Raw genomic sequence first — 16191 nt, forward strand, 5'->3', positions numbered from 1 at the left:
GTATTCGGACGTCGGGGCTCATCGTCATCGTTGTTGTGCAACCCCTTGTCCTTGTTTTCGGCGTTTATCTTGCCGGCCTGTTTGAACACCCAGCAGTCTCTATTGGTGTGGTTGGCTGGTTTGTCTGGTGTGCCATGAATTTGGCACGAGCGCTCTAGTATGCGGTCCAGACTGGACGGTCCCTGATTATTTCTTTTGAACGGCTTTTTCCGCTGTCCGGATTTAGGTCCGCTGAATCCGGCATGGACTGCCGTGTCTTCTATGCTGTCGCCGTTGTTCCATCTCTTATGTCTGTTGCGCTGTGGCTTGCCGTTAGCATCACGGCCGTCCGAAGTGCCAGAATGTGGCGTGGTGCCGCTACGAGCCAACCAGCTATCCTCACCCGCACAAAAACGGGTCATTAGGGTTGTGAGAGCTGCCATAGACTTGGGTTGTTCCTGGCCGAGCTGTCGAACGAGCCACTTGTCACGGATATTATGCTTAAAAGCCGCCAGGGCTTCAGCGTCCGGATAGTCGACTATTTGGTTCTTTTTAGTGAGGAACCGAGTCCAGAATTTCCGGGCTGACTCTCCGGGCTGTTGAGTAATGTGGCTCAGGTCATCAGCGTCTGGTGGTCGCACATATGTGCCCTGGAAGTTGTCAAGGAATGCATCTTCTAGGTTTTCCCAACTGCCAATAGAATTTGCTGGAAGGCTGTTTAACCAGTGTCGGGCTGGTCCTTTGATCTTAAGGGGGAGATACTTGATGGCGTGTAGATCATCTCTGCGGGCCATGTGATTGTGGAGAAGGAAATCTTCGATCCAAACTGCGGGGTCTATTGTGCCATCATACGATTCGATGTTTATGGGTTTGAACCCTTTTGGGAATTCAAGATCCATTACTTCGTCCGTGAAGCAGAGGGGGTGTGCGGCGCCTCTGTGCCGGGCTATGTGGCTACGCAGGTCAGATTGGTCTGGGTTGCTATGTTCAGCCCGGCCTGATTTGTTGATGATGTATCCGGCGTGATGGTCGTCGTCGCGCACTGGGGCGCGCCCCCTCGATCCATAGATCGATCTTGGCTGTCCTGCTTTATTGTCCAGAATATCTTGCAGGTCGTGCATGTTGCCCTGAGCCGTAGTGTATCGGCGTGGGGGTGCAGGCTGGTATCCGGGCTGGTATCCCATTTTGTCCCGTCCACTGGGTGGCCGGTCAGCTGTTTGGCGTTCGAGTCCATATTCCTCGGCTGCCAGGACTTCAGTCCATCTATCTGTGAGCAGGTCTTGATCAGCTTGTAGTTGCTGCTGCTTCTTCTTCAGGCTCCTTGTAGTGGCTATAAGCCTACGCTTGAAGCGCTCCTACTCCACGGGATCCTCGGGTACGCCGAACTCGTCGTCGCCGAGGCTGATCTCGTCTTCGGAGGGGGGCATGTAGTTGTCCTCCTCAAGGTATGCGTCTGTCGCCTGTTCTTCTGGGATGACCTGCTCGTCTTCCTGTTTGGCCTGCTCAAAGGCGGGCTGATCAGGGTCATATTCTTCTTCGGTGCCATCCGGATTATTTTCGCCTCCGGGGCTGGTGTTGCTATGGCAGGGCTTGGGGCGGCGCCGACGACGCCCATTCTTTGATTTTCTTCCCGAGGGGTTGTCCTCCGTTGCCTCGTCGCCATTAGTTTCCTTCGGAGTGTCCACCATATATATATCATATGAGGAGGTGGCCGTCCACCGCCCGGTGAGTGGTGGCTCCTGTGATTCTCCTACATCGTCGTCCATATCATCGATGTCTTCAGAGTCGAAGTCAAGCACGTCGGTTAGATCATCGATCGTGGCAATGAAGTGGGTGGTGGGTGGGTAACGAATTCTGTCGTTGTCTGCTTCCCACTCGAGCCGGACATAGTTCGGCCCAGAGTCTCCTGACAAGGAGAGAGACTTCAATAAGTCCAGCATGTCGCCAAAGGGCGAGTGCTGAAAAATGTCCACCACCGTGAACTCCATCACCGGAGCCCAACCAGGATCGGCGGGCTCGGGGGCGCGCGGACTAGAACCTGCGTCCGGATATGAATCTGGGGGTCCGGAGTCACAGGTTCCCTCAGAGGTGAAACCTGTGTTCGGCTCCATCGCCAATGAAGGTACGGCCTGCGGGGCGGGGTCCAGCCCTCCGTCTTTAGGAGAAGCAACCTGTCCCGGATTTATATCCGAGGCTTCTGCCGGGACGATATCCCAAGCGACGTCTGACAGCAGGTCTAAGCCGTGCTCATCGCGACTGTTTGGCACTTCTGGCGCTGGCCCGAATCCGTCGAAGATCAAGTCTCCGCGGATATCCGCTGTGTAGTTCAGGTTTCCGAACCTTATTTGATGGTCGGGGGCATAGCTATCGATCTGCTCCAAGTGGCCAAGCGAATTGGCCCGCAGCGCGAAGCCACCGAACACGAAGATCTGTCCGGGGAGGAAAGTCTCTCCCTGGACAGCATCATTAATGACGATTGTGAAGGAAATATGCCCTAGAGGCAATAATAAAGTTATTATTTATTTCCTTATTTCATGCTAAATGTTTATTATCCATGCTAGAATTGTATTAACCGGAAACATAATACATGTGTGAATATATAGACAAACATAGTGTCACTAGTATGCCTCTACTTGACTAGCTCGTTAATCAAAGATGGTTAAGTTTCCTAACCATAGACACGAGTTGCCATTTGATTAACAGGATCACATCATTAGAAGAATGATGTGATTGACTTGACCCATTCTGTTAGCTTAGCACTTGATCCTTTAGTATGTTGCTATTGCTTTCTTCATGACTTATACATGTTCCTCTGAATATGAGATTATGCAACTCCCGTTTACCGGAGGAACACTTTGTGTGCTACCAAACATCACAACGTAACTGGGTGATTATAAAGGAGCTCTACAGGTGTTTCCGAAGGTACATGTTGGGTTGGCGTATTTCAAGATTAGGATTTGTCACTCCGATTGTCGGAGAGGTATCTCTGGGCCCTCTCGGTAATGCACATCATTATAAGCCTTGCAAGCAATGTAGCTAATGAGTTAGTTACGGAATGATGCATTATGTAACGAGTAAAGAGACTTGCCGGTAACGAGATTGAACTAGGTATTGGATACCGACGATCGAATCTCGGGAAAGTAACATACCGATGACAAAGGGAACAACATATGTTGTTATGCGGTTTGACCGATAAAGATCTTCGTAGAATATGTGGGAGCCAATATGAGCATCCAGGTTCCGCTATTGGTTATTGACCGGAAACGTGTTTCGGTCATGTCTACATTGTTCTCGAACCCGTAGGCTCCGCACGCTTAAGGTTTCGATGACAATTATATTGTGAGTTTATGAGTTTTGATGTACCGAAGGAGTTCGGAGTCCCGGATGAGATCGGGGACATGACAAGGAGTCTCGAAATGGTCGAGACGTAAAGATCGATATATTGGAGGACTATATTCGGAGTTCGGAAAGGTTCCGAGTAATTCGGGTATTTTTTGGAGTACCGGAGAGTTACGGGAATTCGCCGGGGAGTATATGGGCCTTATTGGGCCATACGGGAATAGAGGAGAGAGGCCGAAAGGAAGGAGGTGCGCAGCCCCCCTCTGGTCCGAATTGGACAAGGGGTGCAGCCCCCTTTTCCTTCCTCCTCCCCCCTTCTTTCCTTCTCTTCTACTCCAACAAGGAAGGGGGAGTCCTACTCCCGGTGGGAGGAGGACTCCTCCTGGCGCGCCCCTCCTGGCCGGCCGACCCCCTCCCCCTGGCTCCTTTATATACGGGGGCAAGGGGGCACATCTAGACACAACAACAATTGATCTCTTGATCTGTTAGCCGTGTGCGGTGCCCCCCTCCACCATAGTCCTCCTCGATAATATTGTAGCGGTGCTAAGGCGAAGCCCTCCGACGGTAGAACATTAAGATCGTCACCACACCGTCGTGCTGATGGAACTCTCCCTCGACACTCGGCTGGATCGGAGTTCGAGGGACGTCATCGAGCTGAACGTGTGCTAGAACTCGGAGGTGTCGTAGTTTCGGTGCTTGATCGGCCGGGCCGTGAAGACGTATGACTACATCAACCGCGTTGTTCTAACGCTTCCGCTTTCGCTCTACGAGAGTACGTAGACAACACTCTCCCCTCTCATTGCTATGCATCACCATGATCTTGCGTGTGCGTTGGAATTTTTTTGAAATTACCACGTTCCCCAACAGTGACATCCAAGCCTAGGTTTTATGCGTTGATGTTATATGCACGAGTAGAACACAAGTGAGTTGTGGGCGATACAAGTCATACTGCTTACCAGCATGTCATACTTTGGTTCGGCGGTATTGTTGGATAAAGCGGCCCGGACCGACATTACGCATACGCTTACGCAAGACTGGTTCTACCGACGTGCTTTGCACACAGGTGGCTAGCGGGTGTCAGTTTCTCCAACTTTAGTTGAACCGAGTGTGGCTACGCCCGGTCCTTGAGAAGGTTAAAACAGCACTAACTTGACGAACTATCGTTGTGGTTTTGATGCATAGGTAAGAACGGTTCTTACTCAGCCCGTAGCAGCCACGTAAAACTTGCAACAACAAAGTAGAGGACGTCTAACTTGTTTTTGCAGTGCATGTTGTGATGTGATATGGTCAAGATGTGATGCTATATTTTATTGTATGAGATGATCATGTTTTGTAACCGAAGTTATCGGCAACTAGCAGGAGCCATATGGTTGTCACTTTATTGTATGAAATGCAAATGCCCTGTAATTGCTTTACTTTATCACTAATCGGTAGCGATAGTCGTAGAAGCAATAGATGGCGTAACGACAACGATGCTACGATGGAGATCAAGGTGTCGCGCTGGTGACGATGGTGATCACGACGGTGCTTCGGAGATGGAGATCACAAGCACAAGATGATGATGGCCATATCATATCACTTATATTGATTGCATGTGATGTTTATCTTTTATGCATCTTATCTTGCTTTGATTGATGGTAGCATTTTAAGATGATCTCTCACTAATTATCAAGAAGTGTTCTCCCTGAGTATGCACCGTTGCGAAAGTTCTTCGTGCTGAGACACCACATGATGATCGGGTGTGATAGGCTCTACGTTCAAATACAACGGGTGCAAAACAGTTGCACACGCGGAATACTCAGGTTAAACTTGACGAGCCTAGCATATACAGATATGGCCTCGGAACACGGAGACCGAAAGGTCGAACGTGAATCATATAGTAGATATGATCAATATAGTAATGTTCACCATTGAAAACTACTCCATCTCACGTGATGATCGGACATGGTTTAGTTGATTTGGATCACGTGATCACTTAGATGACTAGAGAGATGTCTGTCTAAGTGGGAGTTCTTAAGTAATATGATTAATTGAACTTTAATTTATCATGAACTTAGTCCTGGTAGTATTTTGCAAATTATGTTGTAGATCAATAGCTCGCGTTGTTGCTTCCCTATGTTTTTGCTTCCCTATGTTTTTATATGTGTTCCTAGAGAAAACTAAGTTGAAAATGTTAGTAGCAATGATGCGGACTTGGTCCGTGATCTGAGGTTTATCCTCATTGCTGCACAAAAGAATAATGACCTTGGTGCACCGCTAGGTGACAGACCAATTGCAGGAGCAGATGCAGACGTTATGAACGTTTGGCGAGCTCAATATGATGACTACTTGATAGTTTTGTGCAGCATGCTTTATGGCTTAGAACCGGGACTACAAAAACGTTTTTGAAACATCATGGAACATATAAGATGTTTCAAGAGATGAAATTGGTATTTCAGACTCATGCCCGTGTCAAGAGGTATGAGACCTCTGACAAATACTTCGCCTAAAAGATGGAGGAGAATTGCTCAACTAGTGAGCAAGTACTTAGATTGTCTAAGTACTACAATCGCTTGAATCAAGTGGGAGTTAATCTTCCAGATAAGATAGTGATTGGCAGAGTTCGCTAGTCACCATCACCAAGTTACTAGAACTTCGTGATGAACTATAATGCAAGGGATGACGAAAACGATTCCCGAGCTCTTCGTGATGCTGAAATCGATTAAGGTAGAAATCAAGAAAAGAGCATCAAGTGTTGATGATTGACAAGACCACTAGTTTCAAGAAAAGGGTAAAGGAAAAGAAAGGGAACTTCAAGTAGAATGGCAAGCAAGTTGTCACTCCCGCGAAGAAGCCCAAAGCTGGACCAAAGCCTGAAACTGAGTGATTATACTGCAAAGGAAATGGTCACTAGAAGCGGAAATGCCCTGAATATTTGGTGGATAATAAGGATGGCAAAGTGAACAAGGGTATATTTGATATACATGTTATTGATGAGTATTTTACTAGTGTTTATAGTAGCCCCTGAGTATTTGATACTTGTTCGGTTGCTAAATATTAGTAACTCGAAACAGGAGTAACAGAATAAACAGACACTAGTTGAGGGTGAAGTGACGATGTGTGTTGGATGTAGTTCCAAGATTTATATGATCATCATCATAGTCTCCCTACACTTTCGAGATAAGTGTAGAACCTAAATAAATGTTATTTGGCGTTTGCGTTGAGCATGAATATGATTTGATCATGTTTATTGCAATACGGTTATTCATTTAAAGTCAGAGAATAATTGTTGTTCTGTTTACATGAATAAAGCCTTCAATGGTCATACACCCAATGAAAATAGTTTCTTGGATCTCGATCATAGTGATACACATATTCATAATATTGATGCCAAAAGATGCAAAGTTGATAATGATAGTGCAACTTATTTGTGGCACTGCCGTTTGGGTCATATTAGTGTAAAGCGCATGAAGAAACTCCATACTGATGGACTTCTGGAATCACTTGATTATGAATCATTTGGTACTTGCAAACCGTGCCTTTTGGGCAAGATGACTAAAACTCCGTTCTTCGGAACAATGGAACGAGCTACTGATTTATTGGAAATAATACATACCGATGTATGCGATCCAATCAGTGTTGATGCTCGTGGCGAGTATCATTATTTTCTGACCTTCACAGATGATTTGAGCAGATATGGGTATATCTACTTAATAAAACACAAGTCTGAAACATTTGAAATGTTAAACAAACTCAGTGTGAAGTGAAGAATCATCGTAACAAGAAAATAAAGTTTCTATGATCTGATCGTGGAGAAGAATATTTGAGTTACGAGTTTGGCCTTCATATAAAACAATGTGGAATAGTTTCACAGCTCACTCCACATGGAACACCACAGGGTTATGGTGTGTCCGAACATTGTAACCGCACTTTATTGGATATGGTGCAATCTATGATGTCTCTTATCGATTTACCACTATCATTATGGGGTCATGCATTAGAGACAGTTGCATTCACTTTAAATAGGGCACCATCAAAAATCCGTTGAGACGACGCCTTATTAACTATGGTTTGGCAAGAAAACAAAGTTGTCGTTTCTTAAATTTTGGGGTTGCGATGCTTATGTGAAAAAGTTTCAACCTGATAAGCTCGAACCCAAATCGGAGAAGTGCGTCTTCATAGAATACCCAAAGGTAACTATTGGGTACACCTTCTATCACAGATCTGAAGGCAAGTTATTCGTTGCTAAGATGGATCCTTTCTAGAGAAGAAGTTTCTCTCGAAAGAAGTGAGTGGGGGGAAAATAGAACTTGATGAGGTAATTGTACCTTCTCCCTTATTGGAAAGTAGTTCATCACAGAAATCAGTTCTAGTGATTCCTACACCAATTAGTGAGGAAGTTAATGATGATGATCATGAAACTTCAGATCAAGTTGCTACCAAACCTCGTAGGTCTTCCATAGTAAGATCCGCACCAGAGTGGTATGGTAATCATGTTCTGGAAGTCATGTTACTAGACCATGAAGAACCTACGAACTATGAGGATGTGATGATGAGCCCAGATTCTGCAAAATGGCTTGAGGCCATAAAAACTGAGATATGATCCATGTATGAGAACAAAGTATGGACTTTGATTGACTTGCTCGATGATCAGCAATCCATGTTAAATAAATGGATCTTGAAGAGGAAGACGGACACTGAGAGTAGTGTTACTATCTACTAAGCTCGACTTGTTGCGAAAGGTTTTCGACAAGTTCAAGGTGTTGAATACGATGAGATTTTCTCACTCGTATCGATGCTTAAGTCCGTCTGAATCATGTTAACAATTGCCACATTTTATGAAATCTGGCAAATGGATGTCAAAACTGCATTCCTTAATGGATTTTTTAAAAGAAGAGTTGTATATGATGCAACCAGAAGGTTTTGTTAATCCTAAAGGTGCTAACAAAATGTGCAAGCTCTAGCGATCCATCAATGGACTGGTGCAAGCATCACGGAGTTGGAATATACGCTTTGATGAGTTGATCAAAGCATATGGTTTTATACAGACTTTTAGAAAGGCCTGTATTTACAAGAAAGTGAGTGGGAGCACTACAGCCTTTATGATAAGTATATGTGAATGACATATTATTAATTGGAAATGATGTAGAATTTTCTGGAAAAGAATAAAGGAGTGTTTGAAAGGAGTTTTTCAAAGAAAGACCTCGGTGAAGCTGCTTACACATTGAGCATCAAGATCTATATAGATAGATCAAGACGCTTGATAAGTTTTTTCAATGAGTACATACCTTGATAAGATTTTGAAGTAGTTCAAAATGGAATAGTCAAAGAAGGAGTTCTTGCCTGTGTTGCAAGGTGTGAAATTGAGTAAGACTCAAATCCTGACCACCGCAGAAAATAGAAAGAGAATGAAAAGTCATTCCCTATGCCTCAGTCATAGGTTCTATAAAGTATGCTATGTTATGTATCAAACCTATTGTATACCTTGTTCTGAATTTGGTAAGGGAATAAAATAGTGATCTAGGAGTAGATCACTGGACATTGGTCAAGAATATCCTTAGTGAGGACTAAGGAAATATTTCTCGATTATGGAGGTGATAAAAGAGCCCACCGTAAAGAATTACATCGGTGCAAGCTTTTACATCGATCCAGATGACTCTAAGTCTCAATCTGGATACATATTGAAAGTGGGAGCAATTAGCTAGAGTAGCTCCATGCAGAGCATTGTATACATAGAATATTGCAAAATACATACGGCTCTGAATGTGACAGACCCACTGACTAAGCTTCGCTCACGAGAAAAACATGATCACACCTTAGTACTCTTTGGGTGTTAATCACATAGCGATGTGAACTAGATTATTGACTCTAGTAAACCCTTTGGGTGTTGGTCACATGACGATGTGAACTGTGGGTGTTAATCATATACAGATATGAATATTGGTGTTAAATCACATGGCGATGTGAACTAGATTATTGACTCTAGTGCAAGTGGGAGACTGAAGGAAATATGCCCTAGAGGCAATAATAAAGTTATTATTTATTTCCTTATTTCATGATAAATGTTTATTATTCATGCTAGAATTGTATTAACCGGAAACATAATACATGTGTGAATACATAGACAAACATAGTATCACTAGTATGCCTCTACTTGACTAGCTCGTTAATCAAAGATGGTTAAGTTTCCTAACCATAGACATGAGTTGTCATTTGATTAACAGGATCACATCATTAGAAGAATGATGTGATTGACTTGACCCATTCCGTTAGCTTAGCACTTGATCGTTTAGTATGTTGCTATTGCTTTCTTCATGACTTATACATGTTCCTATGACTATGAGATTATGCAACTCCCGTTTACCGGAGGAACACTTTGTGTGCTACCAAACGTCACAACGTAACTGGGTGATTATAAAGGAGCTCTACAGGTGTTTCCGAAGGTACATTTTGGGTTGGCGTATTTCGAGATTAGGATTTGTCACTTCGATTGTCGGAGAGGTATCTCTGGGCCCTCTCGGTAATGCACATCACTATAAGCCTTGCAAGCAATGTAGCTAATGAGTTAGTTACGGAATGATGCATTATGTAATGAGTAAAGAGACTTGCCGGTAACGAGATTGAACTAGGTATTGGATACCGACGATCGAATCTCGGGCAAGTAACATACCGATGACAAAGGGAACAACGTATGTTGTTATGCGGTTTGACCGATAAAGATCTTCGTAGAATATGTGGGAGCCAATATGAGCATCCAGGTCTCGCTATTGGTTATTGACCAGAAACGTGTTTCGGTCATGTCTACATTGTTCTCGAACCCGTAGGGTTCGGACGCTTAAGGTTTCGATGACAGTTATATTCTGAGTTTATGAGTTTTGATGTACCAAAGGAGTTCGGAGTCCCGGATGAGATCGGGGACATGACGAGGAGTCTCGAAATGGTCGAGACGTAAAGATCGATATATTGGACGACTATATTCGGAATTCGGAAAGGTTCCAAGTGATTCAGGTATTTTTCGGAGTACCCGAGAGTTACGCGAATTCGCCGGGGAGTATATGGGCCATATTGGGCCATACGGGAATAGAAGAAAGGGGCCGAAAGGAAGGAGGTGCGCAGCCCCCCTCTGGTCTGAATTGGACAAGGGGTGCAGCCCCCTTTTCCTTCCTCCTCCCCCCCTCTTTCCTTCTCTCGTACTCCAACAAGGAAGGGGGGAGTCCTACTCCCGGTGGGAGGAGGACTCCTCCTGGCGCGCCTGTCAGTGTCAAAACCGGCGGATCTCGGGTAGGGGGTCCCGAACTGTGCGTCTAGGCGGATGGTAACAGGAGACGAGGGACACGATGTTTTTACCCAGGTTCGGGCCCTCTCGATGGAGGTAAAAACCCTACGTCCTGCTTGATTAATATTGATGATGTGGGTTACAAGAGTAGATCTACCACTAGATCAAGGAGGCTAAACCCTAGAAGGTAGCCTGTGGTATGATTGTTGTTCGTCCTATGGACTAAGGCCATCCGGTTTATATAGACACCGGAGAGGGCTAGGGTTACACAGAGTCGGTTACAAAGGTAGGGGGTATACATATCCGTATCGCCAAGCTTGCCTTCCACGCCAAGGAAAGTCCCATCCGAACACGGGACGAAGTCTTCAATCTTGTATATTCATAGTCTTGGAGTCCGGCCGATGATGATAGTTCGGCTATCCGGACACCCCCTAGTCCGGAACTCCCTCAGTAGCCCCTGAACCAGGCTTCAATGACGACGAGTCCGGCACGCATATTGTCTTCGGCATTGCAAGGCGGGTTCCTCCTCCGAATAATTTATAGAAGATTGTGAACACCAGGATAGTGTCCGGCTCTGCAAAATAATTTCCACATACCACCGTAGAGAGAATAATATTCACACAAGTTCAATCTGCTGACGTATTCCATGGCGTGACGTCACACCACAACCAAGCCATTATTTGAAACGTTTTTATTGTACCACTTCAACGTGTTTAGCGAAGCGGTTTCCTTGGCACGTCCTGTCGAAGCAGAGATCGTGTTCCCCTTATTCCGGGATTCCCATCAATACGGATGTGGGTAACCCAACCGCGCCCGTTGCCACGCCCCCTCCATTGAAGGCGGGTTCCAAACGGTCACGGGGACGACTCTTGGTATTCTTCCTCTTTATAATGAGACCAAGGCCCGTTCTTTTTATTCAATCCTATATCGAATCCGCCCCTCTCCCTGAGTTCCAACACCCAGGGCTCCGAATTCAGGTACCTTCGATCCTCGACAATGTCCGGTCCTCATCTACGAGGCCGGTGGATGCCCTCCTCCGTCACGGAGGAGGACGTGCTAAAGCTGAGAGATGCCAGGTATTTAACCTACGAGATTTCGCATAGGCTGCCTGCCCGAGGGCAAGTTATCCCAACTCCCGAGCCTGGCGAGATCGTCGTGTTCATGTCTCACTTCCGTCGGGGTTTAGGCTTCCCGGCGGATCCCTTCATGAGGGGGCTCATGTTTTACTATGGGCTGGAATTCCACGACCTGGCTCCGGAGTCCATCCTCCATATATCATCATTCATTGTCGTTTGTGAAGCCTTCCTCCGCACTACCCCTCACTTCGGCTTATGGCTCAAAACCTTCAACGTGGAGCCGAAGATGATTGAGGGGCGTCGGGTAGAGTGCGGAGGGGCGGTTATAAGCAAGAGGGCCGAAGCTCCATGGCCCAAGGGCTCTTTCCAAGAGGAGCTCGGCTTGTGGCAACAGGAGTGGTTTTATATCACCGCTCCCCGGGGCAGCAGGCAGAAGCCGCCACCCGTCTTTCGCTCGGGCCCTCCACAGCAGCTGATGTCATGGGTCAACAAGGGGCGTGACTGGGGGCCGCCCAAATACGTCCCCCTGTTGCAGGACCGGATTCGAGTCCTCCAAGAAAGGGAGATCAATCTGGTCGCAGTGGTGCAGGTCATGTTGATCCGGCGCCTACTGCCCTGCAAACGTCGCCCCCTCCACCTGTGGGAATTTAATCCGGAGGGGCCGCGAGCTCTTCAACACTTCATGGGTTTGACTCCCATGGAGATGTATAAATTGTTCTTCGGATCGCAAGAGACGCATCCGGAATTGACCGAGGACGCTGGCCTAAGCTGCAATCGCCCGGATACTCAAGTAAGTAGCCCTGTGTCCGGACACACCATCCATTTATTTATCGTGAGCTTGCCTTTTAACCAGCTATCCCTGGACAGGAGTGGATAGCGCAAGCAAAACTGATACGGTGTCCGGCCCCCTCCCTGAGACCACGCAGGATCCCGTGTTAATCAAAATGTTGGAGGTTGCACCTTCAAATGAGGGCGAAGGGGGGCACAGGGAAACTGTCACCTTTCCCAAGGAGGCATTTAGTAAGGGAGGAATCGAGAGTCCCTCCTTCCAGGGGGAGAAGCGGAACGCTTCCGAAGACCCGGAGGCCAAGGCCTCAAAGCGGGGAAAGAAATCTGTACCGGAAGGTCCTGCGCCAGAAAACGCCCTGGCCGTACAGTCTCCTCGGATGAATCAGCCCTCTAACGAGCCGTAAGTAAAAAGGGGGATTTTATAATTATTAGACACCCCTGCTTAATGTCTAAAGGTAACCGAAGTTTTTACCTTGTAGTTCGGATCTCAGCCCATCTCAGCACAGCTCATCTTCGGGAGACCTTCGTCCGGAGATGATGGAGAGCGAAACGCCTCCATCTGCCGCCCCATCGCACGGGGCGGACGACCCTGAGGTGTCGTCACGGAGGGTCTCCCCGAGTCCGGCCGGGCCGGAGAGTTTGGCACCCATTGGAGTACGGCCGGTGGAGCTGCAGGATTTGCTTAAGAGGGCGTCCATCTCAGAAGATCACTTCACATTAATGGGTAATGTGATTGAGAGGATCTTGTCCGCCGAAAGCGGGTTGTATGAGGCCGTCGAAAGTTTACTGGCGGGATTTGAGGTACGCAAAAAATGACATACCTGTTGACAGTTTTGCACATGAAGTGCGCCCTGTATAGTAGCCCCTGAGACTTGGTATGCTGTCGAAAACGGCAGCGTGCCTAGGATCATAATCTTAGTTATTAACCGTCGCCTTTCCTATGCAGGTGGCGGAACGTTCGGTGGCCAGCCGGACGGATGGATTCGCCGAGCTGAAGAAGCAACTCGACGCTCCAGATGCGGACATCTCGCTGGTCAATAAACGACTTGATGAGTCACAAGGTATGTGATTGCGCCGCGGTCGCTTAGTAAGGGAGCTGATGCCCATTCCTTACAAGTTGTATGCTTGATGCAGATGGTGTTGCTGCTGTGGAAGACCTTCGAGCAGAACTTGCTCGGGCCAAGGAGCAAGCCAGAAAAAGCGAGGCGGCTGCCTTGAAGGCAGCGGAAGAGCTAGAAGCCGAGAAGGTTGCTCACTGCCGAAGCAGGGAGGAGATGGCCGGAATGGCCATGAAATTAAAAGTTGCTACCGACCGCCTGGAGGTTCTTGAAGGAGAACGCCGAGCGGAGCAAGAGGACCTGAAGAAGGCCGATGCCGAAGCCAAGGATGCCCGTATTGCGATGCGGGCTATGAAGGAGGAACTGCGTCAGGTTGGAGACATTGTGGCTGGAAAGCCCTTTATGCTGCATAGGAAGTTCACGGATTCGAAGTATGCTCAGTTGGGCCGATTGTACGGTGCGGAGGATCCTTATCTGGACTTGGCGGCGAGTGCGGCTGACGCAGTCGTGCACTTTCAAAGCCAGGAGGATCATGAAATGGAAGAGCTTTTCTAGTCTCAATTCCATAGTCCGGAGCATCCACTTCCGTTGAGTGATCGGCTGGTTGAGTGGGCTGAGCTGCATAGATTGTCCGGACTGGCCATGGCGGATGTGGTAACTCATCTGTGGCCGAAAAGGCCCAAGCCTAAGAGTTATTTCGGCCTGTTGCAGCAATTCCTTGGGGCAGTGCCGCATATTAAGGCGATGAAGCGGTCGGCATGCATAGAAGGTGCGCGCATGGCTCTCGCCCGTGGTAAAACATACTGGGCGGAGATGGATGCCACCGCTGTTGCATCCCGGGGTTCGGACAAAAGCCGATTCCCCACCGAACATTACTTTGAAGAAGTCCTGCAGGGCGCTCGTATAATAGAGTCGCAGTGCTCGAAAGATGTTATGTTTGAATGACATGTATGATTTCTAAGAGCATGTTTATAATGCAATGACTTTTTATACTTGCGTGTTCAAGTATTGAACTATCTCCTGTGCGGCCGTATATGTATGTATAATCTGAAAGATGGCAGTCTTTGGCTTCAGCCCCCACGCACATGGTGCGGGGGTGTTTGCAAAAAGAAAAACGCTTTTTCACACTTAATCCAACGTCTTGGTCCTTTTAAGGAGGTGATAGCATAGCAAACTAGGCAACCGGACTATAATGCTTTATCACTTTCACCTAGCCATAGGAGCTCGAATGTGGGGCTACTATATAGCCCCTAATGGCACCACGCTTCTCCGAACTTGGGGCGCGTATGTGCCTGACCGGGAAGCGGTCCTTCGTCAAAGCGGAGGAATTCTAAACATTCCAATGGTCGATCGAGTGGTTGACCAGTCTCTCGCTATATCATGACAGTCAGTTTTCGGCTTTCTCTACTGAGTTGCTCTCCCGGCCGAACTGGGGCACAATCGCAGTAGTTCTCCTGGTGCCGCGTTAGCCGATCATACGGAACATAAGGCAGCAAAACATAGGAGCCGGGCAAACCCAACATTTGACCAAAGACATGATTCAGAGCTGATGCATATAAGGCCTAACTCGAGACGCCGAACACTCCCTGAGGTGTTCGGTCTTTATGATATCGGGCAGAATAAAGCCCTAAGCCCCTAGTGTCAAGGTACAGGCGGGAACTTCTGACGCGGCCGATGCCAAAACGCCAGCCTCCTCCTCGGCTCTGGTAGGAAACCGGGGGATGTGTATCAACAAGAGACGGTGAGAAAGGTTTACGCAGGGTCTTAATCTGAAAAGAATCCTTGCAACGGGTCCCTACTGCACGTCTGCGCCTGTGTCTCTGTTGTGCTGTATCCTGGATGGGTGTAGCACGTGCTTCATTTGTAAAAGAGAAGGACTTAGTTTCTAAGAAGTATCGTGCAACAAGTGTATCAAAATAAAGTATAATTTGGAAGATGAAGAAAGTTGAGCTTTATTGGCTTTCATCATTTATGCGCGCGGCCCCCTAAAAAAAAGGGGGTATGCGGCTGGGAAGCCCCTTACCGGACTCGTCTAACCATGTCTGAGGTCTAAATGACCTGTTTTTAGGGGCTTTGTGTAACGCCCCGGATACAACTTTCCATATTCGTAACTCCAACTCTTGCCTTTTCCGGAGATGCGATATGATATTTCCTTCGTGGTTGGGTTTTATCTGTTGTTTTGCATTTTGTTCTTGTTATGCATCTCATCTCATGTCTTCATCTGCACTTCATCTGCATTTCATCTGCATGTTTTTCAAAACTTGCATCCGTTGGGGTTCCGCCGGTTCTCTCCGTTGTCCATTCCGAGCCCAGACACACTTCCACGCGCCCGCGGCACCTCCGAAATATTATTTTATAAGTGGCATAAAAATGTTCTCGGAATCGGTTGCAACTTGTCGTGCGGTCTTATTATAGTGTAGACAGGCCACCTGTCAAGTTTCGTCGCATTCGGAGTCCGTTTGATAGCCCAACCGTCATCTGTAGCAGCACCGTTGCCGGTTTAATCGTCGGACGTTTCGGTCTCCGAAACTGCCACAGGGCCGCACCTCTTCTCTCTCCTCTCAGCCCAAGGCCTTCTAACCACAGCCCACCTGCAGCCACCTAGTCCCCCTCTCTGTCCGGAGCGCACGATCGCCATCCGAGGGTCCGAAAAGCCCCCAAAACCCCCAACCCTAGCCTCTTTTGCTATATAAAG

The sequence above is a fragment of the Triticum dicoccoides genome, chromosome 5B, assembly GCF_002162155.2.
Source record: "Triticum dicoccoides isolate Atlit2015 ecotype Zavitan chromosome 5B, WEW_v2.0, whole genome shotgun sequence".
In the NCBI taxonomy this organism is placed as follows: domain Eukaryota; kingdom Viridiplantae; phylum Streptophyta; class Magnoliopsida; order Poales; family Poaceae; genus Triticum; species Triticum dicoccoides.